The following is a 25,158-nucleotide window of genomic DNA, read 5'->3' as shown; positions in this document are numbered from 1 at the left end:
TGAGAGCTTTACTTCTTTTCTGATCTGGATTCCTTTTATTTCTTTTTCTTCTCTGATTGCTATAGGTAGGACTTCCAGACTATGTTGAGTAATAGTGGCAAAGTGGACACACTTGTCTTGTTCCTGATCTTAGGGGAAATGCTTTCAGTTTTTCACCATTGAGAATGTTTGCTGTAGGCTTATCATATATGGCCTTTACTATGTTGAAGTGGGTTCCTTCTATGCCCATTTTTTGAAGAGTTTTTATCATAAATGTGTACTGGGTTTTGTCAAAGGCTTTCTCTGCATCTATTGAGAGTATCATATGGTTTTTAATCTTTCAATGTGTTAATATGGTGTATCACATTGATTGATTTGCATATATTGAAGAATTCTTGCTTCCCTGGAATAAACCCATCTTGATCATGACAAGCTTTTTGACGTGTTGCTGGATTCTCTTTGCCAAAATTTTGTTGAGCATTTTTTCACCTATGTTCATCAGTGATACTGGCCTGTAGTTTTCTTTTTTTGTGTGTGTTGTGTTTGTCTGGCTTTGGTATCAGGGTGATGGTGGCCTCATAGGATGAGTTTGGAAGTGTTCCTTCCTCTGCAATTTTTGGAAAGAGTTTTAGAAGGATGGGCATTACTTCTTCTCTAAATGTTTATAGTATTCTCCTGTGAAGTCATCTAGTCCTGGGCTTTTGTTTTTTGGGAGTTTTTTTTTTTTTATCACAGCTTCAATTTCAGTGCTTGTAATTGGGTTGTTCATAATTTCTATTTCTTTCTGGTTCAGTCTTAGAAGATTGATCTTTTCTAAGAATCTGCCCATTTCTTCCAGGTTATCTATTTTATTGACATATAGTTGTTCATAATTCTTATAATCCTTTTTATTTCTGTGTTGTCTGCTGTAAACTCTCCTTTTTCATTTCTAATTTTGTTGATTTGATTCTTCTCTCTTTTTTTCTTGATGAGTCTGGCTAAACGTTTGTCAACTTTGTTTATCTTCTCAAAGACCCAGCTTTTAGTTTGCTATTGTTTCTTTCATTTCTTTTTCATTTATTTCTGCTTGGATCTTTACGATTACTTTCCTTCTACCAATTTTGGGGGTTTTGTTCTTCTTTTTCCAGTTGTTTTAGGTGTATAGTTAGGTTGTCTATTTGATGTTTTTTTTTATTTCTTGAGGTAGGATTGTATTGCTGCAAACTACTCTCTTCCCACCATGATCTCCTCCCTCACATCCCCTCAATCCATCTCTATGCAGTCAACAGCAGCCCTTGCCCTGGGATGGCTCCAGAATCCCTAAAATCCAGCATCTAGCTTCTGCGCCTTCTAGGTAGGCATCCCTGTCCAGGGTCTGTATGGCTGCAGCAAGGATTGTCTGATTCTCATTCTATTTAGGCTGCCACAGATCAGCTGTTTCACATTCAGCTTTAAATGTTTCTCCTCTGACTCAGACAATTGCCCTGATGTGGGGATCTGACCCCTGCTTCAATTCCCTGACCTGTGGAGGGCAGGTCCATTCTTACTAACACTCCTGTTTTTCCCCCTGGTTTCTTTGAATCCTACCGAGTTTTGCATGGTTCTATATATTCTTTTCCATTGGTCAGGCACTCCTGTCCGTTCTCAGTTGGTGTTCTGCATGCATGTCTGTGTCTGAAGGTGTATTCCTAATGCATCCTTGGAGAGAGATCCACATCCACCTACTCCTCTGCCATCTTGTTCTCCTCTCTCTGCAAGTATTTTACTCCCCTGTTTCAGCCTCATCAAAAGGCTCTTTAGTACCTCTTCACTTTCTGCCATTAGAGTGATATCATCTGCATATCTGAGATTGTTGATATTTCTCTTTGCATTCTCAAATCCAAGAGTAACTTAAATTCATTGTGGAAATCACTCATGAAGTAAAATTCTATTTTTTTTTTCAATTAGCTTTCAAAAAATGCTTTTAAGAACCTAAACTTAGGATATGCTAACTTTTTATGTATGGAGTTTTGGTGAAATTAAGAGACAATTAAGGAAGCACAAAGTTACAAAAATACATCATACCTTAATCCACAGAGAAGAGAGACATATTTTTATTCATTGGAATTAATCCTTGATTGTTTTCCAAAGGGTTGAATGAAGATCATTTGGAGTTTCAGTGCCAGATTGTTATCAAGTTCTGTCATTAATTTCTTCTCTTTGTCTCCTTCAACATGACGAGCTTCAAGCTTAATAAATATAGGAACTCATTATTTATAAACTGTTATTATCTTCATTCTATTCTTTATTCTTTGATTTCTGACATACATGTGTCAAAGTGCTTTTCTTAAAATATTTTTCTGCCAAATATTACTTTTATCATAATAGACACATTCTATTTAGGTATATTTCATCAAGACTCATAAAGGAATACATATGAAAAACTATTATGGGTCTTTTATACAGAAATAAATTGAGCCTCAGAAGGATCAAATCACTCCTCTAGGACTGGAGTTAGAGCATGACTGGGTTGGAATATGAAACCACATGATATTATTTCCAAGAACATTTTTGTAAATAAAGTCTCATTTACTTGTTTAGACCAGCCTCTGGTGCTGCCACCTAGATCAGGTTCAAACCCTGCCTAATTTTCAAAATTCCGTTAGTAATCTGTGCTACCATTTTAATCTCAGAACCAACTATTTCTAACACATATGTTCTTCCTCTTTTGATGTATTGTGACAGAGATTATATTATCTTTGGTTTTTAAAATAAAGGCTGGCATTAGTTCTAATAAGGCTGAAAGACAGTGATTCTAATTTTTATTCATTTTTTAAAAGAAAGTTTAAGATTCATTATCTTTCTAAAAATTATTTGAAACAATTATTATGTTACAAATGTCATAAATGAGGATAACCAAAAAACAAACAAACAAAAATAGGAAGCTATTCAAAGTGATTTGGGTTTCTGTTTATTTAAAAGACGAGATAAAGAAATTTGGTTTTCACATACTATATACAGATTTTTCTCAAATTTATACCATCTTCACTTAACCACACAATAAGCATAAACATTGAAGTACTTTTATATATACCCAAAATTAGGAGGGAAAACAGTATAAAATACTTTTGATCTTTGGATAGTGATTAGTGACAAAATATCATTGACAAAGTTTATAGAATAATTTTTTAGATTATCTAATTTGAAGATGTGATTTGTCCTCACACACAGAAAGCCTTGTAAGTCATGTAGATAAAGGTTAAGTGATGGTCTTGTGATTTCTAATGAGAAACTACAAATGCTCACGTGTACTCTTTAATAATATAATTTTCAAAAATATTGGCATCTCTAAGATAATATTAGAGTAAATTATTTTGTTGTTGTTGTTTAGGTGCTAAGTCATGCCCAACTCTTTTGTGATCCCATGGACTGTAGCCTGGGAGGCGCCTCTGTCCATGGGATTTTCCAGGCAAGAATACTGAAGTGGGATGCAACTTCTGCCTCCAGGACATCTTCCCAACTCAGGGATCAGACCCATGTTTCCTGCATTTCCTGCACTGGCTAGCAGGTTCTTTACCACTGAGTCACTGGGGAAGCCCAAATTATTTCATTTAAAAAAAAAAAAAACAAAAAAAAACTTTTTCTATAGTCTGAGAAGAATTGAGGATTTGGGGCTCGCAAATGACATTTATTGTCAAGGCAATATCTGTTGGTTAGTCAGCAGGCTGAGAGCAAAGGAAGAAGAATTTTTAGAGTCAAGTTCTGGGAAATTGCATGGACTATTTTGATTCATCAGTGAACTGCAGGACTTCCCAGGTGGCTCAGCAGTAAAGAATCGACCTGCAATGCAGATGTGAGTTCAATCCCTGAGTTGGGTAGATCTCCTGGAGAAGGAAATGTCAACCAAGCCAGTATTCTTGCCTGGAGAATCCCATGGATAGAGGAGCCTAGCGGGCTATAGTCCATGTGGTCATAAAAGAGTCTAATACAACTTAGTGACTAAACAACAGCAGTGAAGTACTCTGTTGTAATTTTTCTTCCCTGATGTCTTTTGTTCCTTAACATAATCTTTGTTCTTCTATCTTTCACTGAGTGTGTGTGTGCTCAGTTGCTTCAGTCATGACCGACTCTTTGCAACTCTATGGACTGTAGCCTGGCAGGCTCCTCTGTCCATGGAATTTTACAGGCAAGAATACTGGATTGGGTTGCCGTGCCCTTCTCCAGGGGATTTTCCCAACCCAGTGATAAAACTCATGGCTTCTGCATTGAAGGTCAATTCTTTACTGCTGAGCCACCTGGGAAGCCCATCCTTCCCTCAAGGGTGTTACATTATCATTATTGATATTATTATTAATTACTATTATGTCCTAGAATTAGTAGGGCTGAGAGAAAACAGCAGAGGCCTATTGGGGCTGAGCATTGGTCAGCTGAAACTTGAAAAGGGATCCTAAGTATGTACTAATAGGTGAAACTCAGAACTTGGAAACACTCCCAGAAATTTTAAGGAAATATTTAGAGAGATGGACTCAGTTTGGTGTAATCATGAAAGCTGGAACTAGGATTAAGTACAGGTTATGAAAGAAAGCCACAAATATGAAGACTCGAAAAATGAGGCTAAGAAATATAGATGAGAATACAGATGAGAATATAGATTTGGAGATACAAGTTTTGATACAGATTAGGAAACACATATAAGTGATATATACGTTCACGTTTTATTTGGAGAAATCATACTTTAAAATCTCAAACATTAAGTAAATACTATTTTTTAAATGATATGTTGTAAAACTGTGTCGAAATATATCTTTAACTTTAAAATGAAGTGTTCAGTAAATTAGCATTTAGCTATGTAAAAACAGTCCAGAAATAGATTTGATTATTTTTGTTATAAAAGTAATTTAGATGTTTAATTTTATGCAGGAACAATGAAATAAGTACTGTTTCAAATATAAAATGACAGTAGAAATGAAAGCATATTAGAGCATTTCCTTGTAATTTTCATATTGCAATCTGGGCCAACCAAAAGAGGGCGCTAAAGTATTGTGCTACGTAGCTTGGTTTTTTATATGGATCAATTTTACATAGGACTGGAAGGGATGTATTTAGATGTAAATTTAACTAGGTCTGATATTGACCAATTAACATTGATATATTATGCAAACTCTTAAAAAATTTAGTCTTATAAAGAGAGAAATCACATAATCTTCAAGTTACTTGAATCACATGATTTTTGTCTATACTTGTATGAAAGTGAAAGTGAAGTCGCTCAGTCGTGCGGGACTCTTTGCGACCCCATGGACAGTAGCCTGCATCAAGCTCCTCCGTCCATGGGATTTTCCAGGCAAGAGTACTGGAGTGGGTTGCCATTTCCTTCTCCAGGGAATCTTCCCGACCCAGGATCGAACCCAGGTCTCCTTCATTGTAGACAGACGCTTTACCATCTGAGCCACCAGGGAAGTCCCTATACTTGAATAAATAAGGTCAATAACATTGAGGTTGTTTTCATCTACATGAATACAATTAAAATAAAACAAAATATGATGGATTTTAAAAAGGACACCAAAAGTATATATTTTACATAACCAGTGATATCATTGGCAAAGAGATCTTATATATTAATAATATGTGAGTTTTATCCAGGACAGCTACTACCCATTTTCCCTACAGACTAGGGCAAGATACCATTATTAATAAAGGTTCATTGCCAAAGAAAAATAGAGTCTGTAGTTCCTTATTACAAAATGTTACTTTACAGTGGGATTAATTTATTTAGTGTATAGTTTAATTTCCTTCTCCTAAACATCATAAAGAAATCTCTAAGTCCAGTAGGAAATCACAAAGAGATGAAATAATTTACCTATAAATAATTAATTTTCATGTAAATAGATTGTGAAAGCAAAATGTTTAATTGACTATCAAATACTTGTAATGTTATGCTTCCTCAAGACATTACATTGAAACAGAGGGTGTTGCTCCTTTGCGATTTGGGAGAACTTATCTTATACATTTATGCTTTTACTACTCTGATAGCACTATAAATAAAACATAGTTAAGGGTAATAAATTCTTCTAGGTTTAAATGAGGGATCTAACATCTGAAATGCCTGACATATTTTTTGATATAAACCAATGGTATGATGATATCCAAGGATAGAATTATTGAAAGATATCAATATTTAAGTCTAGAAGAAATAACTGACCTACATTTCTTCTTTTAAATCTGGTCATTTACAAATTGAGTGTATTTTTAGGAATTCACTTGATATTAGAATTACATATTCTTTAAATGAATCCAATTGTTATCTTTGAAACTGGGAAACTGACATACTTTCTTTTTCCCAAAGATTGAGCTTTTTCTTATGTTAGCAAACTGTTCCATTTCAAGCAATCTTTGCTACAATACAGAAATAATAAAAATAAAAATAATACACACACACACACACACACATGTGCTGTGCTGTGCTTAGTCTCTTGGTTGTGTCCAACTCTTTGGGGACCCATGGACTGTAGCCTGCCCCGCTCTGCTCCTCTGTCCATGGTGAGCTCACCAGGCTCCTCTGTCCATGGGGATTCTCCAGGCAAGAATACTGGAGTGGGTTGCCATGCCCTCCTCCAGGGGATCTTCCCAACCAGAGATTGAACCTAGGTATCCCACATTGCAGGAAGATTCTTCACCATCTGAGCCACCAAGGAAGCCCAAGGATACTGGAGTGGGTAGCCTATCCCATCTCCAGGAGATATTCCTGACCCAGGAATCGAACTGGGGTCTGCTGCATTGCAGGCGGATACTTTACCAGCTGAGCTACCAGGGAAATCCATATATAAAAGTACATAAATAGTGTTAAATAATTTTATAACTACAGAAACATACATATAAGTTCAATCAAATGAGTAGATTACACTATTTCTGTTATCTGAACAAAAAACAAGATAATTTATTTAGAAAGCTATGTATTTCTACATACATAGCGTATACAATAAGCTATGTATAGCTTATTGTATACAATAAGTTTTATACAAATACAACAGTTGCAAATATGCTTGAAAAAATATAATAGTTGTGAATGTGCTTGAAAAAACACAGAATGTTTGGTGCTGTAAACATGATAAATTAATACATTTCTGAATATTTGTGACAATAATAAAATTCAAACTCATATTTTTTAATGCAAAGAAAGTCTGATATCAATGTGAAAAACTTAGGCAATATGGACAGTATCAACTGAACACAAACTATTACTCTAATACTAGAGTGGACATCAACATAGAGGGATCACATCTCAGGAAAGGCCTTCAAAAGGACCATGCATAAGAGCATAGTACCAGGTTTTTGGGTACTTTCAAACTGTTTTATTTCTATTGTTCTGTTTTTTATTTCCCTACAAGATGGAAGATTGTTAGAGAAATAACAGAATGTTAAATATTAATATAACTGTTTTCACAAATTTAATTGACTTCAGAACTGAAAAGGCCCTTAGAAATCTTATCTCCATCAATCATTTTCAAAATGAAGAAATTCCAAAGTGGTAAATGAATACAGAGCCCCTATCTCCAGTCTTTTTAGCCCCATCTCTTGTTCTTTTGACTAGATTGTAATGTAATTCCACCACATAAAATTTTAGAAATAGTTAACCCCACTTTAATTCTTGCAGACAGCAGAGACAATTGGCATAAGGCTATTTTTCCTTCTCTGTATTCAGAGTTGATTAGTTTTATCCTACTCTTTCTGTAGGGTTTATAGAGAAAGTCAGGCCAACTACAGTGGTGAAATAAATGGCAGTCATTATGTCTGGCTATTCATGCTTACTAATATGCCATATTTTACATGTAAAGGGTATGAATCAAAACTGATTTTTAAAAAATATAATGATTTACATTGATCAGTCATTCTTAATCACATAACTTATCCTTGGAGACCTAGATTTTATCCTGAGTTTTCTTGTATAGGATCAGTTTAAGCAAGTTTTTCAGGGTCTTGGTATCCTTACCTAAATCCCTGGTTACACTGAATCAATCTTTTCTTAATTTAAGATCTTCCTTCCAAGAGAAAGATCACATTTTATAGCATAAACTTTTTAATTTAAAAATAGCATTAAAAATCATTATGACAACTTGGCCCTATTTTTATTAATAATGAAAACTGGACAAGTATTTTTCTAAGACCAATGTATTTTTCATGCATTTTCAAACCTATTTTTCATCCTCTGATAATTGGGAGTTTTTTTAGTGCTCTGTGCGTTTTCAAAGTGTGATTGCTTACATAATTTTAAACAACATTTCTTCAATGTTTCCAATATGTTCTTATTGTTACTCCTACTCTCTGCTTTCATGATTGATGATATGGTATTTTTAAAAGTCAGTGAAGATTTCTTTTGAAAAAATATGTTGCCTAATCAAGTAAAACCTTAGCAGGGCAAAAGCATCTTTTCAGTCAATTATTTGAAGGTACAATTATATTTCCTTTTCTGCTTTATTTTAAAAGTTTAGACAGGAAAAGTCCTGAAACATGTACAGAATTTTATAACTACATTTTTCCAAATACAAGGGTAAAATTCTCTAAAAATAGTATTAGAAACTGACAGTTTGAGTATTTTGTGAATATAACAAGAATAGTTAGCAAAATTAATACTTATTAAATGGCTACTATATAGTATATAAGCTTATATATATATATACTTATATATACTTATATATATACTTATATATATATATACTTATATAAGCGCTTTTGAGGGAGGAGGTAGATGGCGAGCCAGGGTAAAACAATGGGACGTTTTCCCCCTGTGGGCCAGTACACCAAGATAAGAATAGCAGGACAACTGAGAGGAGCCTGGGCCCTGCCCAGACAGAAGATAAGAGACCACATATTTCTCATTCTCAGTCAGAAGATCTTCCTGACTGCACACGTGCAGAAAGGCTCCTTGGGGTTCAAAAGGGGAGTGATGTCAATTGATGACGCTACCCATAGACCTCTTTGGTAGAATCCATCTTGACTGGGTGATATGTACACACACATGGGAGGATCCTGAGATATACCAAATATGGACTCTGAACCAAGCAAGTCAGAATTATTGGTCAAGAAAATGTGGAAGAAATGCCTCATAAAAGTAATTCAGGCCACCACAAGGGAATGACAGCAATTCTGTCTCTGAGCCCACCTGTGTGTCTGCCCACCCATATGTCTATCCACATGTACTGTACTTTTTTTTCTTGTAATAAATACTTTACTGTTTTCACTACTTTCCATCTTTGTGGGAATTCTTTTCTGCAAAGCTGAAAGGCCCAGACCCTTATGGGGTCCAGTGACTAGGATTTGGTGCTCTCATTGCTGTGACCTGACCAGTCTCTGGATGGGAACACAAGTCCTGCTTCGAGCCACTGCAAGCCAAGGCCTCCAGAGATCACTTGGATGTATGCATTATAATAACCCCTCTTGCAATAATTTTAATGATTCAATTGTCCATATTTTCACCTGAGGAAATTTAGATTTAGGAAGATAAAATAAATTTCCTGAGATCACACTGGAGGCAAGATATAAAGCTGGTGTTTCTGGCTTAAGAATCTAAGCTCTAACTATTACAGTTAGCACTTAAGTAAATATAATTTGTTCCCTACTCTGTAGTTCAAAAGAATGGCAGGTAGATTTGCATTGGGAAAGGGAGAAGCAGGGATATAGGAAATATAAAGTAAGCATCAAATCAAAAGTTATAAATAACACACCTTCCAATATGGTATATGAATCAGTTTCATAATTAAGCAATGTAGAACTTATGGAAGGAATTATTTAGCAAAGCACAATTCACCCAATATACTTAAACCATTGTGTTTCTTTACTGAAAACATCCAATAACTTTTTATGATATAATCTTAAAAGTCTAAACTGAGTATGTTTTCATTTTTGTTTTATAATTGCAAATGAAATTTTAGCCAAAATGAACACAATTTTGCAAGATAAGCATATTTTCTACATGTCATTTGGGTTGAGAATCTTGTCATTATAATTGTTTACTTTGCATAAATGGTGTAATCTTATACATGTACATTGAGTACTGTGCTGACAGGTGCTTTTAAAGAAGGGTGTCCAACCAGTCCTTGATGAGGTCAAAGGTCAATTTCTCCACAAATACATTGTATATCAAGGATCCAAGAGAATACGACTAGGATCAACTATACCAGACCTCCTTACCTGCCCCCTGAGAAACCTATATGCAGATCAGGAAGCAACAGTTGGTACCAGACATGAAACAATGAACTAGTTTAAAACTGACAAAGCAGTATGTCAAGGCTGTATATAGTCACCCTGCTTATTTAACGTCTATGCAGAGTGTACTATATGAAATGCCAGACTAGATGAAGCACAAGCTGGAATCACTATTGCTGGGAGAAATATCAACCTCAGAAATGCAGATGACACCACCCTTATGGCAGAAAGTGAAGAGAAACTGAAGAGCTTCTTGATGAAGGTGAAAGAGGAGAGTGAAAAAGATAGCTTAAAACTCAACATTCAAAAACCGAAGATCATGGCATCTGGTCCCATAACTACAAGGTAAATAGATGGGGAAAAAGTGGAAACAGTGACAGATTTTATTTTCTTGGGCTTCAAATCACTGTAGATGATGACCATAGCCATGAAATTAAAAGATGCTTGCTCCTTGGAAGTAAAGCTATGACACACATAGATAGCATAATAAAAAGTAGAGACATCACTTTTCCAACACAGGTCTGTCTAGTCAAAGCTATGGTTTTTCAAGTAGTCATGTACAGATATGAGAGTTGGACCACAAAGAAGGCTGAGCACCAAAGAATTGTAGCTTTGAACTTTGGTACTGGAGAAGACTTCAGAATCCCTTGGACAGTAAGATCAAACCAGTCAATCTTAAAAGAAATCAACCCTGAACATTCATTAGAAGGACTGATGCTGAAGCTGAAGCTCTAATATTTGGCCACTTGATGTGAAGAGCCGACTCCCTGGAAAAGACCCTAATGCTAGGAAACACTGAGTGCAGGAGGAGAAGGAGACGACAGAGGAAGAGATGGTTGGATGGCATCACCGACTCAATGGCCGTGAGTTTGAGCAAACTTTAGGAGATAGTGAAGGACAGGGAAGCCTAGTGTATAGCAATCCATGGGGTCGCAAAGAATCAGACATGACTGAGTGACTGTACAAAAACAACAACCTAATTTAGTTGGTGCTCAAAATACTGAGCACCAACTAAAAGATTGTCTAGGGTCCTGGAACAAAGAAATAAAAGAGTAATACAATTATCTCTGAAATTTTAACCACAGATCATCAAAAAAGAGGAAATGAGTAACAAAAGAGAAACTGCAAATGTGCCAGAATCTAAAGGTAAGCATGACATAATAAAGTGATAAAAGTGGAACATGTAGGACAGCAGATCCTCAGGAGTAGAGAAAAATTCAATCACATAATTAGACTCTTTCTTTTGGAAACTCTAGAGAAGTATGAAAATCATGTTCAAAATAATAACACAGATAGGAACGTATCAACATTTGGAGACATTCGAGACAATTCTAGAACAGATCCTGCTGTCCCTAGTGCCTTCAAGAAGGATAGAATTTCCCTCAATATTTAGGAAAAAGGAGGATCAAACCTATTATGGAGTTCATTTTTCCCCTTTGGAGAATTTAAGATTAACTGTCCCTTATTATAGACACAGAAATATACAGAGATATATACAGATATATATGTCCTCCTTACAATAAGATACTCTTTCCTGCCTTAGCGTCAGTGAATCTTCAACTTATAACCAGGAGAAAAAAGAGAAATAAATATTTTGGACACTAAGAATTAATATTTATATATTATATAGTAGTTGTCTGAAATTCCTACCACTATAAAATAGTAACATTTAATAAAAGTCTAGCTTTGTATACATACAAAGATGACTATTATGTCAGAACCATTTATTTCATGAAGGAAGAAAAAAATGGGAGAATGCACATTGTTATCAATAGGTGAAAAATGGAAAATGTCCAGTTCACATCTTTATTATTAAGTTTATAAGCATCTAAGTATATATAATAATTTTTATAAATTAAAGCAGTTATATCAGAATATTATTAAAAAAGGGCAAAATTTATCAACATACTAGAACTTTAGAACTTGCCATTCTTTCTGCCTAAAATGATGGTTTTTTTTAATATTTCCATTCAGAACCAATTTAAATATCACCTCAAAAAAAAGCTCCTGGCTACCCTGATAAGTTCCACCCCATCCTCCTCAGTACCTCTCTATCCCACTGCCTATTTCCTTAGCATTCATCAGTACCATGTTTATCTTATTTATTATTTATATTACTCCCCAAGAAAGTACAATCTGATGACTAGAAACACTTTGTATCATGTTTACTGCAATAACCTTAGCACTCAGAAAAGTGCTATCTGCATAGTAAATATTTAATAAATATAACTAAATAGTTTCTATATTTTATGACTATTATCTCCATTTTACATGGATTAAGAATAAACCATCAAATCAGTAATATTCATCACAAAGATAGCTTACAAGTTAATTTTAGTGAATGTCACAAGCCTGCAATCATTATTATCATTTTTATTTGAACTATATTTTTCAAATCATAGTAAAATTCTTATACAAGTAAACCATCTTTATAAACTCTAGGCACTTTAAGGTCAAGAATGTCATTCATTTTATATTTATTAATGTAATTCAAAGAATAAAAGGTAGAAGACCATAAAAATGATAGAAAAGGAAGATATGAGTTACTATGAAATGTTATTACCATTGATTTAAAAGACTTTCATAACTCATTCACATCATCAAGATTCATGTGTAACGTACTCATCCCAACTTGAAGCAATAAACTTTATAGTATCCAACCTATGACTGTAAATATTCTATCTTACTTTAAATATGGTATAAATTTATACCACATAATTTTTCAAAATGTAAAATATTGCCATTGTATGCTCTGTCAACTTAAGAAACCATGTGATAAATATGCATATTTATATTAATAATGTTGTATGTGACTTTCAGATTTACCTTATCTAATTTCAAGAACAATGAAAGTAGTCATCAAATTAAGCTAGGTCACTCTTATGCTTTTATACAAGTTTCAATACACTTTACCTAGACACAATGAACCTGAGAAATAACATTCTTAATAACAGTGGTTGTTATAGTATCAATAGTGTCTCTTCATAATATACTATCATGTAGGTATTGCTAATATCTTTACTCAGGAAGATCCAAGAGCCCTGAAGCATTAAAAATATTTTTCAACCTCATACATGAAGTATATAGTAAAACTACTTTTATATTTTAAATGTATGACTCCAGGACTTTGCTTGCCCTTATGACCATAAAATATTACCTATCTAAACTTCCTGCTCATTGCATTTTACTATATATGAGAAAATTTGTACCCAGAACAGAAGATAACTTACCAACAAGACAGAACCTGTAAATGGAGCTGGGAAGAGATTGTATATTTACCTACATCATCAGCCAAGTGCATTTTTGCTATTATTTTGATAAACTTGTATGTTAACTACAAATATTTTAACTTATAAACTGTTAAGCAGTCCACAGCTTTGTCAGCTCAATATGAAAAGTCCATAAATATAATGAAAGCTTTGGTCTTTCTTCCAGGGAACTCACACCAAATCATAAATATTTTTATAAGGATTCCAGGATAGTTCTGATCATTTGAAATGTATATTTTGGGCCCTTTAAGGCTGTGAACATACTTTTAAGATTCATAATATAGCAGAACAAAACTAAAATATATAAACGAATTGCTGAAGACTCATATCCAAGGCTGAGAAGTACTGATGTATTTCTAGACATGATGAAGGGTGGGTTAGAGGTAAGGGAGAAGAGGTTACTGAGATATATTCTTAATTTACAAGATTATAGTTTGTGGAATATATCATTAATTAAACATACTAGAGAACAGGCCAAGATTGGGATTGACATATATACACACTGATATGTATAAAATAGATAACTAATGAGAACCTGGTGTGTAGCACAGGGAACTCTTCTTAATGCCCTAAAAGAAAGTGAAAACAGAAAAGAAAGTGAAAGTGAAAGTCACTCAGTTGTGTCCAACTCTCTGTGACCCGCATAACTATACGCAGTTCTCCAGACCAGAATACTGGAATGGCTAGCCTTTCCCTTCTCCAGGAATCTTCCCAATCCAGGGATACTTAATGCCCTATGATGACCTAAATAGAAAGGAAATAAAAAAAAAAAAAAGGGGTATATGTAAAAGAGAAAAATATTTAAACATACTGTTGGGTAGGTGAGCAATTAAAATTTCTTATCTTATTAGGGAAAAGAGATATGAAAGTTTTCATAAGAAGACTGGTTGAAGGACAAGACAGTAAAAGATCGATGTAAGATATGACTAGTATTTTATCTCTTAGGATTTGGTATTTTGCCTTGTAACACAGAATTATAAATCATAAAGACATTTTTTTCTATGTATGTCATTCGAAAGCAGTGAAGAAGAATAGAAAAATGGTCTTGGATTAACTTGGAAAGCAGCTTATAAAAGGGAGTTATAGTCCTACTTATTGTGTACTCCTATTTCATATTAGGATTATTGATCTCAATTTTGGGATAATATCAAACAAGAGTTCAATTTGCACAGGGCAACTGGAATGGTATAGCAGTCTATAAAATGTTACTTATTTTAAAACTGAAGAAACGAGGCCTGTTCACACTGAAAGGAAAGTATAGGCTGGACAATGTTTTCTTTGAATACTTTTCTTTTAATACTATTACATAATGGTGAAAGAAAAATTAATACCAAGGAAAACTAAGAAAAAATAAAGAGAGACAGCAAAGATAAATGTTGCCACTTATGGCAAGAGGAGATTCTCTAACAACTGAAGCTGTTTGGAAATGAAAGTGATTTCCATGTGATGGTCTTCCCAGAACATGTCCCACAATAGCACAGAGCCTAAGACGTGAAGCAGATCTTCACTGATGAATAAATTCAAAGCTAAGAAAATGAAATAATCAGCCAATGGAAAAATTAATTTCTACAACTAATCAGAAGATCTTTTTCTCCTGATAGTGAACTTAAAAGAACATAAAGGATGCATATAAGATTCTGAACAGACTTCTCAATAAACCTGCACATATTTAGAGCACCACATACTGCTATTGATGTTATGAGAAGCATTGCTTCTGCCAATACCAGCGAACTGTAAGATGGACTGTCATTTCCACTACATGAAAATGGAACACAATCAGCTTCTTAATGTGAAAAGTTCATAGGTATCAGTTTTGGGATTCTTGAGCAGTCAGCATGAAAATACTTTTGCTAATTTGTCTCCTCACACATACACCTTATGTATATTAACTATACAAAGAACAGCCTTACCAGTTGCAAGTCCTGATTTTTATTAATGGTTCTCCAAAATCTTGATGCAGCTGTATGCAAGTCAGGGCTACATTCCTGGACCTGCAGTCAAACCCACTAGTCAATAGTATCATGTCTCTTTGCTCCACTTATCTCTTCTTAATGAATTGTGACCCAGGTAATATTCAGCTCCCCATAAGGCCCATTCCCTGGAGAAGGAACTGGCAACCCACTCCAGTATTCTTGCCTGGAAAACCCCATGAACAGATGAGCCTGGTGGGTTTCAGCTCATGGGATCACAAGAGTCAGACACGACTTAGCAACTAAACCACCACCATAACGCCCATTTCCAGTCAATTAGAAGGTAAAGTTGGGAGAAGTGGAATGGCAGAGAAGTGTTTCTATCAATAAAATCATCCATTGAATATTTTGACCAATTTTTATTAGCATCACATCTAAGGAGCTCCTCGAGTTAGAAAAGCTATTTTCTGTTACAGTTCACTGAATCATCTCCCTGAAAAGCAAGCCAAATTAAGAATGAAAAAGCACTTGTAGTTAAACATATTCTGCCTTGAAATTAGAGAAGGTGTAGGGGTAGGAAAAACAGAAGGTGTAGGGGTAGGTGGAAGGAGCAAAGCAGTAAACAGGGAAACAGAAATAGCAGAAAAGTAAAACTTCAGTGAAGGTAAGAAAGCTAAAGTAGTTAAAAGCAGCAAGAGAAACAAATTATCATAGGTCATTACATCAGAAAAAAAAAATCTGCCTTCTATGAATCACTAAAGATTTACATTCAATTTGGTAGAAATCAGTGGGAAACGTACAACTCAAATGAAGTCTATTTTAGCCACCAAACAATTCAGAATTCAAGCAGAAGTGAAAGGTTAAAAGAAGATGGATGTGGATCATTTTTTTTTCCTCAGAGATAATAGTTATAGTTAAAGGAGAAATATATTTAACACTTTCAGCACAATACATGTCACCAAGCATATTAGAAAATTAACGCATTATATATAGTTATATACTTGCATTATATATAGTTATGTATTTGCTCAGTGGCTAAGTCATGTCCAACTCTTTGTGACCCCATGGAAGGCAGCATGCCAGGTGTCCCTGTCTTTCTCTCCCGGAGTCCTCTCAAACTTACGTCCATTGAGTCAGTGATGCCATCCAACCATCTCATCCTCTGTCACCCCCTCATTTGATGTATCTTATTACTGAATTGTTTCTTGAGAACATTTTAATCACATGTTAAAGACAAAAAGTTCTTTACATAATCTTAAAATATGGTTACTTTCCTATATATTAAATAGGTTAAGAAGCTACTTTTAGTGGGAATTTCCTCGCCTTCCAGTATTGTTGCCTGGGGAATCCCATGAACAAACGAGCCTGGCAGGCTACAGTCCATGGGATCACAAAGAGTTGGACATGACTGAGCAACTGAGAATGTATGCACCGGTGACCAGTGGTTTCACTGTGTGCTTTCACTGCCCAGGGCAAACTGTGTGGCATGACCAAAAAAAAAACACAAATATATATATATATATATATATACTTTTAGTAAATTAACTACTTATACTTAAAATTTTTCTCATCTTGGGGATAAAGGTTAATTTCATATGAGTTCCATTGACATAAGTCAAAATACTGGATGAAAAGTAATAAAAACATTAAATGATTACATTTAAAAAATAATATAAAGCTATAATTTTAATAAAATGTGTATCACTGATAGTTTATAAAACATCTCTTATTTTTAGAAAGTCATTGCATTGTAAGACTATGTGTCTAATTCTAGTTATTTATTTTCTAAAATCTGTTTCCAAATCCATATTTTACATAAAAATATTAGTTATAAATACATAAGGATATGTTTGTCAAAACCCATCATCTAAATAAAATTTTCATTCTGGGGTAGAATTTACTCAACACTCTTTCCATTTGGGTTGTTTACCTACATTTTTTTGTTTAAAACATAATTATTTTTGTTTAAATATTTTGTTTAAAACATAATTATTGTTTTAGAAGAGTGCAATTTAAAATGTGTGTTTGTTGCTCAGTTGTGCCCGACTTTTTGCAATCCCATGGACTGCAGCCTACCAGGCTTATCTATCCATGGAATTTTCTAGGCAAGGATACTGGAGTGGTTTGCCATTTCCTTCTCCAGGGGATCTTCCCTACCTAGGGATTGAACCAGGGTCTCCTGCACTGCAGGCAGACTCTTTACCAACTGAGCTACCAGGGAAGGCCATAATTTAATAATATGGTCATTGAAGTATAATGCGAGACATACACAATTGACATATTATCATGAAGTAAATTTTATTCTTCCATGAAAATGCTTAAAGCTCAATTTCAATGTAAAACTGCAATAAATACAGTTCAGTTTTGAGTGAAATGGAGAGGAATCTCTATGCCTGTGTTTAAATAGAGTTACAGTGAATCCAAAGATAATGCTTCATTTGTCAGCACCAAACCATAAGAATGTTTGGGGAGACATCAGACACTTATGATAGCATCATTATTAAATTATTGTGTGTCTCTGCTACTGAGTCTCCCATTGAATCTCATTACTTTTTTAGTCTCCATTCTGTCATTTGGTCTCCATCAGTTTCAGTATTCATCTTTGAGCACTTGTAATTATATACTCAAGTAGTTTCCTGATATATATTTATTTTAAAAATTCTATTAGAACAATTGCCCACTTAATTTTCTGAAATCAATTTTCTAAATTTCTAAAATTGAAACTTTCTTATTTAAATAAAACAATCTTCCATATTTACCTACTGAAAACAAAATTTAACATAGGTCTCAAGTCCAAAGTAGTGAGCTTGAGACACATCATACATATATATATTCAGTATACATATAGACATTTAAATATATAGACATAGATAGCATTGATTTTAAAAAGTCTTTATTTTAAAGAGTTAAAATAACTCTATATTAAAAATTTTAAGCTTATTATTGTTATTCACTATTTATATTTCAATAGAACTCCCTATTCTAAACTGACCAAAGTTAATTTCAATTATATAAAAAATATTTATTCCCTATATGATAACATTCTTCATTGTTAATGACTGTATCAGGAATCTTAATCTAAGTTAAACATATAAGAAAGATGATTTTCATATGTATTATTACAATAGTATTAATTATTTAGTCTTTGGAAGAGTTAAGTATTATCAGAAATATAAACCTGAATCTTATTTAATGCTCTTGTACTCAAAAAAGTGTAACTGAATTGAAAATATATATAAAATGTCACATCATCTAGATAAACTGACAAGATTTAGGGGGGAAGGAAAAGTATTGCTTTTATTCTAACAGTTAAACCTATTTCAACCCTGCTCAGTGCATGCATAGTTAATTTGTAATATGCTGTTATATAAAATTAACCTTAAAGGACTGTAATACACATATTTATCCTTCACTGATTTATTAAATTATTGTACATAAGTTATATGACATAAAGCAATGATATTTAATCTTAGTATCATATTTTTAATACAAAGAAAATTTGGATAAGCAAATAGTTAATTTACCCAATAATACAAGAAATATAAAATGGCTATTGACACACTCAACTATGGAAAATGACCAAATAAATCATTACATGCTATGGCTATATTTTAAATAAATAATAAAGATCTTATTTTCCAATAAAAATAATCTAAGTTTTAACCAATATGGCTTGAGATAGCATTAAAATTCCTACTTTATTTTCTACCCACCATACAAGTGGGTAAAGAGATTATAATTTTATGAAGTCTTCAAGAATTTTGTACATTAAATGGAAAGTGATTATTTCTAGTTATGGTCTTAAAAAATGTACGTGTAACTCTCCCTATCTAAAAAAATCAGCCATAAACATGAACTTTGTGTTTAAACTTTTCCAGTATTAAAATGTAGTTTTAACTCCTATTTTATTATTTGTTCATATCCATGATTGCCAATAAAACAGATTTTTACTGCTTAATATTACACCATTCTACTAATTTAAAGGCTATAATAATTTGTACATTGCAATGATCATGTTATTCCTTTCTATTTTTTTTAATTTATTTTATTTTATTTTTTAACTTTACAGCAAAAGAGACATTCACGTATAGAACAGTCTGTTTTTTCCATTATATATTTTTGGGTACACAAAAACACATGTACACAGATCTACCTATATATATACAGAAAAAGAAATACATACAGATGGAGATGTATAGATAAATATATAAAGATATAGATAGATAGCCCTGGAGGAGGGCATGGCAACCCACTCCAGTATTCTTGCATAGAGAATCCTCATGGACGGAGGAGCCTAGCGGGTTATAGTCCATGGGGTAACAGAAAGTTAGATATGACTAAGCAACTAAGTACACTACACAACATAGATAGATAGATATTACTTTGTAATTTGACCTGTAAATGTTCTCCAGTGTTTCATCTGTGGTTAATTACCATTACAGTGGAAAGAGATTTGAATTGTGAAGTGTTTATAACACACAGATGTTAATATTTTGAAAAATATTTCAAGCAATTATATTAAATCATTTCAATAACCTGTTTTGCTAGAAAAAAATAGATGATAAAGAAATTATTTGTCTGAAGGAAAACACCCTTTCAAAACTTATAGTATTGAGGGCCTAGTTCATAAAAGTACTGTATTTCACATGATATCTTTTATCACAGGAAGTGAATTACTGGTGTTTATTTGCTTAGAATACACATTGATATGCATTGTTGTCATCCTTATTACACTTCCTTCCTGTAAATGTTGTTTCTTGCTTTTTATGACTTTCCTAAGATCTTGTTTCAGTAAATATGAGGAAAATGTCCACTATTCATTAGATACTCTATTAATAATACATAAAGTGTAGTGATTTTAACATATTTGAATATAAATTCTACCAGGTGTATCTATTTCTTACACGTTCACCTTTAAACTCAAGAATCAAATAGCAACTACTAGCCACTACTATCTCCATTCTTTCCAAACTGTTAATCTCAGACAGTGATATAAAGAGTAGGTTTTTAAATTAATGCTTACAAAATAACCATACACTCTGGTGTTTCATTGATTAATCAGAAAGACCAATAATTACCTTGCTCATGAATAGAAATATAGACTATGAGTACAACCATTCCTCCTGAAATTGATTTATAATTTAGCAAAGTGATTGAATATGGGCAAAAAAGGAAAACCTTGAATGTCACTTTAAGAAAATATTCAGGTCTTCTCCCTTCTTCTTGTCCCCACCTTTTCTCTTAAAAATAAACTGTTGTTCAGTCCTTAAGGTGTGTCCAACTCTTTGTGATCCCATGGGCTGTAGTATAAAGACATATGTATTATACACACACACACACATACCACAGCAACAGTAACCTCATGAGATTTCCATTTGCTCTTCATAAGTAGTAAGATTCATTATTATGACTTTTATGCTTTGGGAGGTGTTTCTTGATAGTGTTAATATAAAATGTCTTGGTTAGGCTCCAGAGATCCTTCTTTTATTCAGGCACTTTGCATTCTTAATATGGCTATAAGACCATCTCTTAGTAGTGCTAAATTTAGGAATAAGTACATTAACATATTAGGACTGCTATGAAAATGTATAACAGTGCTATAAAGATACTCTCCTCACTGTGCATTCCTTACCTTATTTTATTGATGAGGATAATGGTAGTTCCAGGAAGAGTAATTTGAAGTGACTTATAAGAAAAAAAAAAACTTTTCAGGATGTTTAAAACAATCTAGTATTTTCAGCTAGTCACTCTGTGTGTGTGTGTGTGTGTGTGTGTGTGTGTGTGTGTCTGTGTGTGTATCCCTGATATGATTCTCATGACTCAACTTTCACATAATGTTCCCACGTAATGATATATTTTTACAAAATGTTGACAATTTTCACATATAATTCGAAATCCTCGGTTATATAATCTGATTTTTCTAAACCTTAGTTTTCCTGTGCAACATCAGAGTTGGAGGTGGTTAAAATCCCTTTTTTAAAGTTCTAGGATTTTATGTTAACACCTAAATAAGATGATAAGATGTTATAGACATTAAGAGGTTTGAGGGGGGTATATTTTAAGACACAGCTCATTTTGAAAACAGATATGCAAGCTACAAAGGAAATGATTTCTTTACCTTAAGAAGTATCTTATTCTACAATAAAAATAATGTATTCATAAATTTACATTAGGTAAAAACAAAGCTAACTAAGACCAATACCCTTTGGTACCATTTAGAATATTTTCTTCTTTCTTAAGAAAACTTAAGTAGATAAATTAGCAAGTAAAATGCCTAAGAACCTAACTAGAGCTTTTATAATAGAAGAGAATAATATATTATGTGTGTATATATATATATATATATAAGATATATATATATGTGTGTGTGTGTCCTTGAAGTCAGAGGTGCAAATATTTAAAATATCACATAGAACATTTTTAAAGTATCATACTCTGTTTTTTAAAAACATTAGATTTATTTATACTTTATATTTAAAATGCCTTTGAGAGGACAGAATTAGTATTAAAGAGTATAACAAGCTAATGATCTAGTTTATTGAAGCATTTGTATTAACACTAAATAATTATCCATCTAGTCCATTCACTTTCATAGAGAACAAGTTACAGCCAATGTTTATTCATGACACACATTCATATTTTTTAATTAACAGAGCTTAATTTATATTTTCTTGTGTACAATATATTTCCATATTACTCACATATTTTATTGTAATTTTAAGCATTGTCCAAAGCATTCTGATTAACTGCACCTCCAGATTGTGCAAAGATTATAGGGAATGCATGTCTGCCTTAGATTACTACTGATGTCTATAAAGAAGTAACTCAGTAGAAAAAAAAAATATCAGATGAAATTTTATTTAATTCACATTTGGGGCATGTACCAAAGAAGGGACATTAAACTGACTAAACTTTGTGTGTATGAGGGTCACAGTAAAATACCAAATACCCAGTGAAATCTTTTTATGCAAGGTGACATTCAGAAGAGCTTCTGATCTAACATGTAGTTTATCAAGTAGAGCAACATAACATTTAAAGACATAATTTCAAAGCTAACTTTGATACCATAATCTTTTATACATAGGCAGTGGTACAAGACATTTTTATTTCAATTATACAATGAGTATAATAATGGTGGTATAATTATGTGAAACATTTCAAAATTGTTCTTAAACTATAAATAGTATAATAAGGGGAAAATCATTTTTCTATCCTAGAAAGTAATATGATCTTACATGATTTGCTTTTTCAGTCCTAACAAACCTTTCTGACTTAAAGTTAGTGAATTCTTTCTAAACTGATACTACTATTCTGCTTCCTCTGAAGCATTTTTCTATTCATTATTTCCAGAATTAGATTTGCTCATATAATGAGCTTTATCTTACATTTTCTCATGTTTCAAAACAAATACAGAGATGACAGTATTTCAACACCTCAGAATATATCTATTAAGTGCGTACAATTATTTTGTTCTCTTCATTTCAGAAAACTTCAGTTGAATCCATAATATGTTTGACGACAAGACCACAATACATGCTGCTGGTGTTGAGTCCCATTTCTCTGCTGCTATGGGCTGGAATAGCATGTTATTTCATTTTCTTTATTTTTCAAAATATATCTACCATTCAATCCTGTATTAAGAAGTTTTGTAGTTACACAAATTATGCTACCCTTGACATAGCACTGCCTAGGTAATGAAGCAGTGTCTCAGTCTGAAAATAAGATCCATCCTCTATTGAACGCTGGAGGTTTTTAAATTGTACTTTTTTGCCAAGTTAAGAACATTGAATGATCAAGCTCATTCTTAGTTAATGGCTGAAGATGGGCAACATTCTAATTCCACAGACAAGTAGAGAGCCACATGAAAATTTCCTCCTGTCTTGCAAAAGTTACCACCTTTGTCAATTACAAAAATCACTCATTTTTTTATGCTACAGATTTCAAAGACCTTGTTAAAAAATCTTGATTATTAATCTCATAGATATATAACACAATATTATATTACAAGTCTCCCAGAAAAGACTTCCAAAAGTTGATAATACAAATAAATGTAAACTTTACTACAGGTGATCACTGTTCCTTTGTGCACTTTTGTTATTTAAAATAGATTCTGAGAACATACACTGTTAACAGTATCTAAATGTAAGTGCTATAGAATATTGATAACCTTTTAATTAAAATTCATCATGGCTTTTTAGAGATTAGCATGCTTGAAAATATAATTGATGTGAATGGTTATATTGAGTATGCAAGGTAAAAAAAAAATGCTCCATTAAGTCGTTGCATTTTCCATATCACTTCAAATAAAACACATCAATTTTGCCTTTGAAACTCCCTCCTGTGGTTTTCATCCAGTCTTTATTACATTAAGATACATTTGCCCAGAATAATGGAGAACAATTATAGCCAACAGATGTACACACTCAGAATGTTGACCTGAGTGAGAACCACAAATATGTGAAGAAACCTCCTTCACCATTTAAAGTGATCACTATTATCCTGGCATCCTATGTTTATCTATATATGTGGTATTTTTATTATTTCTATGTCATTTCATTTTAATATTAAAAATAAATCACTTTTTAAGACATGATCAAGATGGCTTTGACAGTTCTGACTCAAATTATGTAAGCAAAAGTTATGAGAAAAACAGGAGTCTATTTCAAATTAATATAATAATAGTACACACAAACAAAATTAATATGTGTTTGAAAGCCACCCAAATCAACATGATGTGAAGTTTAGCTTTATTTTTTTAGTAAAGCTCCATATGCAAATTTGAGCACTACAAAAAGAGCTTTGGTGGTATCAGTTTTGTAAAAGTAAAATAAGAAGCAAACATTGCAAGTTTTTCCCTGAGCATTTTAATATCTTATCCAAATACTAAAAAATGTACTCTTACCTGCTTTCAAATGTTGAGAGAGAGAATGAAAGAGCAAAATACAGCAACTAAGAGAAAAGCACTATTTGTATTATTACATTACAAGAAAGCAAAAATTAAAGAGCTTATAATGTCAAGCAAAGTAAATGACATTTACCTTGTTCCGTAATGAAATTGAGTTTAGCCCTGCTCAGCGCTGACAATTCCGGTGTTGCTTCTCTCTCATTCCTTCTCTTCTCTTTTTATAGTATCTTCTCAGCTGAATCTTCCTGAATCTCAGTGTGCCTTCCTCTTACAGCGAGCATCACTTTTAACTCAGACAGGCAGGAAGCTGAAGCCAAAGGAACTCTCTATCTGATTGGTTTCCATTCAGCGTTTCTGATTAATAAGAGACGTCCCTCACATAGGAAGATATTGCCGCTGATGGCGCTGCAGGGCTCCAGGTTTGGGCTGGGGACTAAAGACTCTTTAGGCACGGCGATTTGCAGGCGAATAAAGTGGGAGGGCTCAAAGAGGGCTTTGTCAAAGACTCCCATTAGAGAAAACAACCCAGTGTTTCCGTCTCCGTTAATCAGCTCTGCTTAATATGTTTGCAGTTGGGAGAGAAAGGTCACAGCATGTCTGTAACCTGTAAATCATCTGTAGCAAATATATATCACATGGACAGTTCTGATACTCAAAAGGAATTTTGTGTATAGTCCCCACAGAATTCATGACTATCTGTTTAAATTTCAAAATTTCAAGTTTAAGAAAAAGAATCTAAATTCTATTTATCAGTGATCATGAATTTTTATCTGTGTCTCTGACTTTATAGACTAAAATAATCTTTCATTAACAATAATTTAACACATCTAATACCTTAACATGATTTTTCAGTAAAGAGAATGATTTTAAATATGATTTCAGATTTCTATAACGTTTTGCTAATCTTTTGATAATGCAATTGATGTATTTTCACCTT

General features: G+C 33.2%; 1 protein-coding gene across 2 annotated transcripts in view; it reads right to left on the bottom strand.

The window, feature by feature from the left end:
- CDH9 (cadherin 9) overlaps positions 1-24,658 on the bottom strand; it is a 139,227-nt gene extending 114,569 nt beyond the window's left edge. The window contains exon 1 of one of the 2 annotated variants that reach the window (XM_024981380.2): positions 24,355-24,658. The gene's annotated coding sequence lies outside the window, so the exon portion shown is untranslated. 2 annotated transcript variants of the gene reach the window in all.
- Between the last annotated feature and the right edge of the window lie 500 nt (positions 24,659-25,158).

Source organism: Bos taurus, chromosome 20 (genome assembly GCF_002263795.3).
Source record: "Bos taurus isolate L1 Dominette 01449 registration number 42190680 breed Hereford chromosome 20, ARS-UCD2.0, whole genome shotgun sequence".
Taxonomy (NCBI): Eukaryota; Metazoa; Chordata; class Mammalia; order Artiodactyla; family Bovidae; genus Bos; species Bos taurus.
Note: the sequence above shows the minus strand (reverse complement) of the source record. Positions and strands in the feature narration are given on the sequence as shown.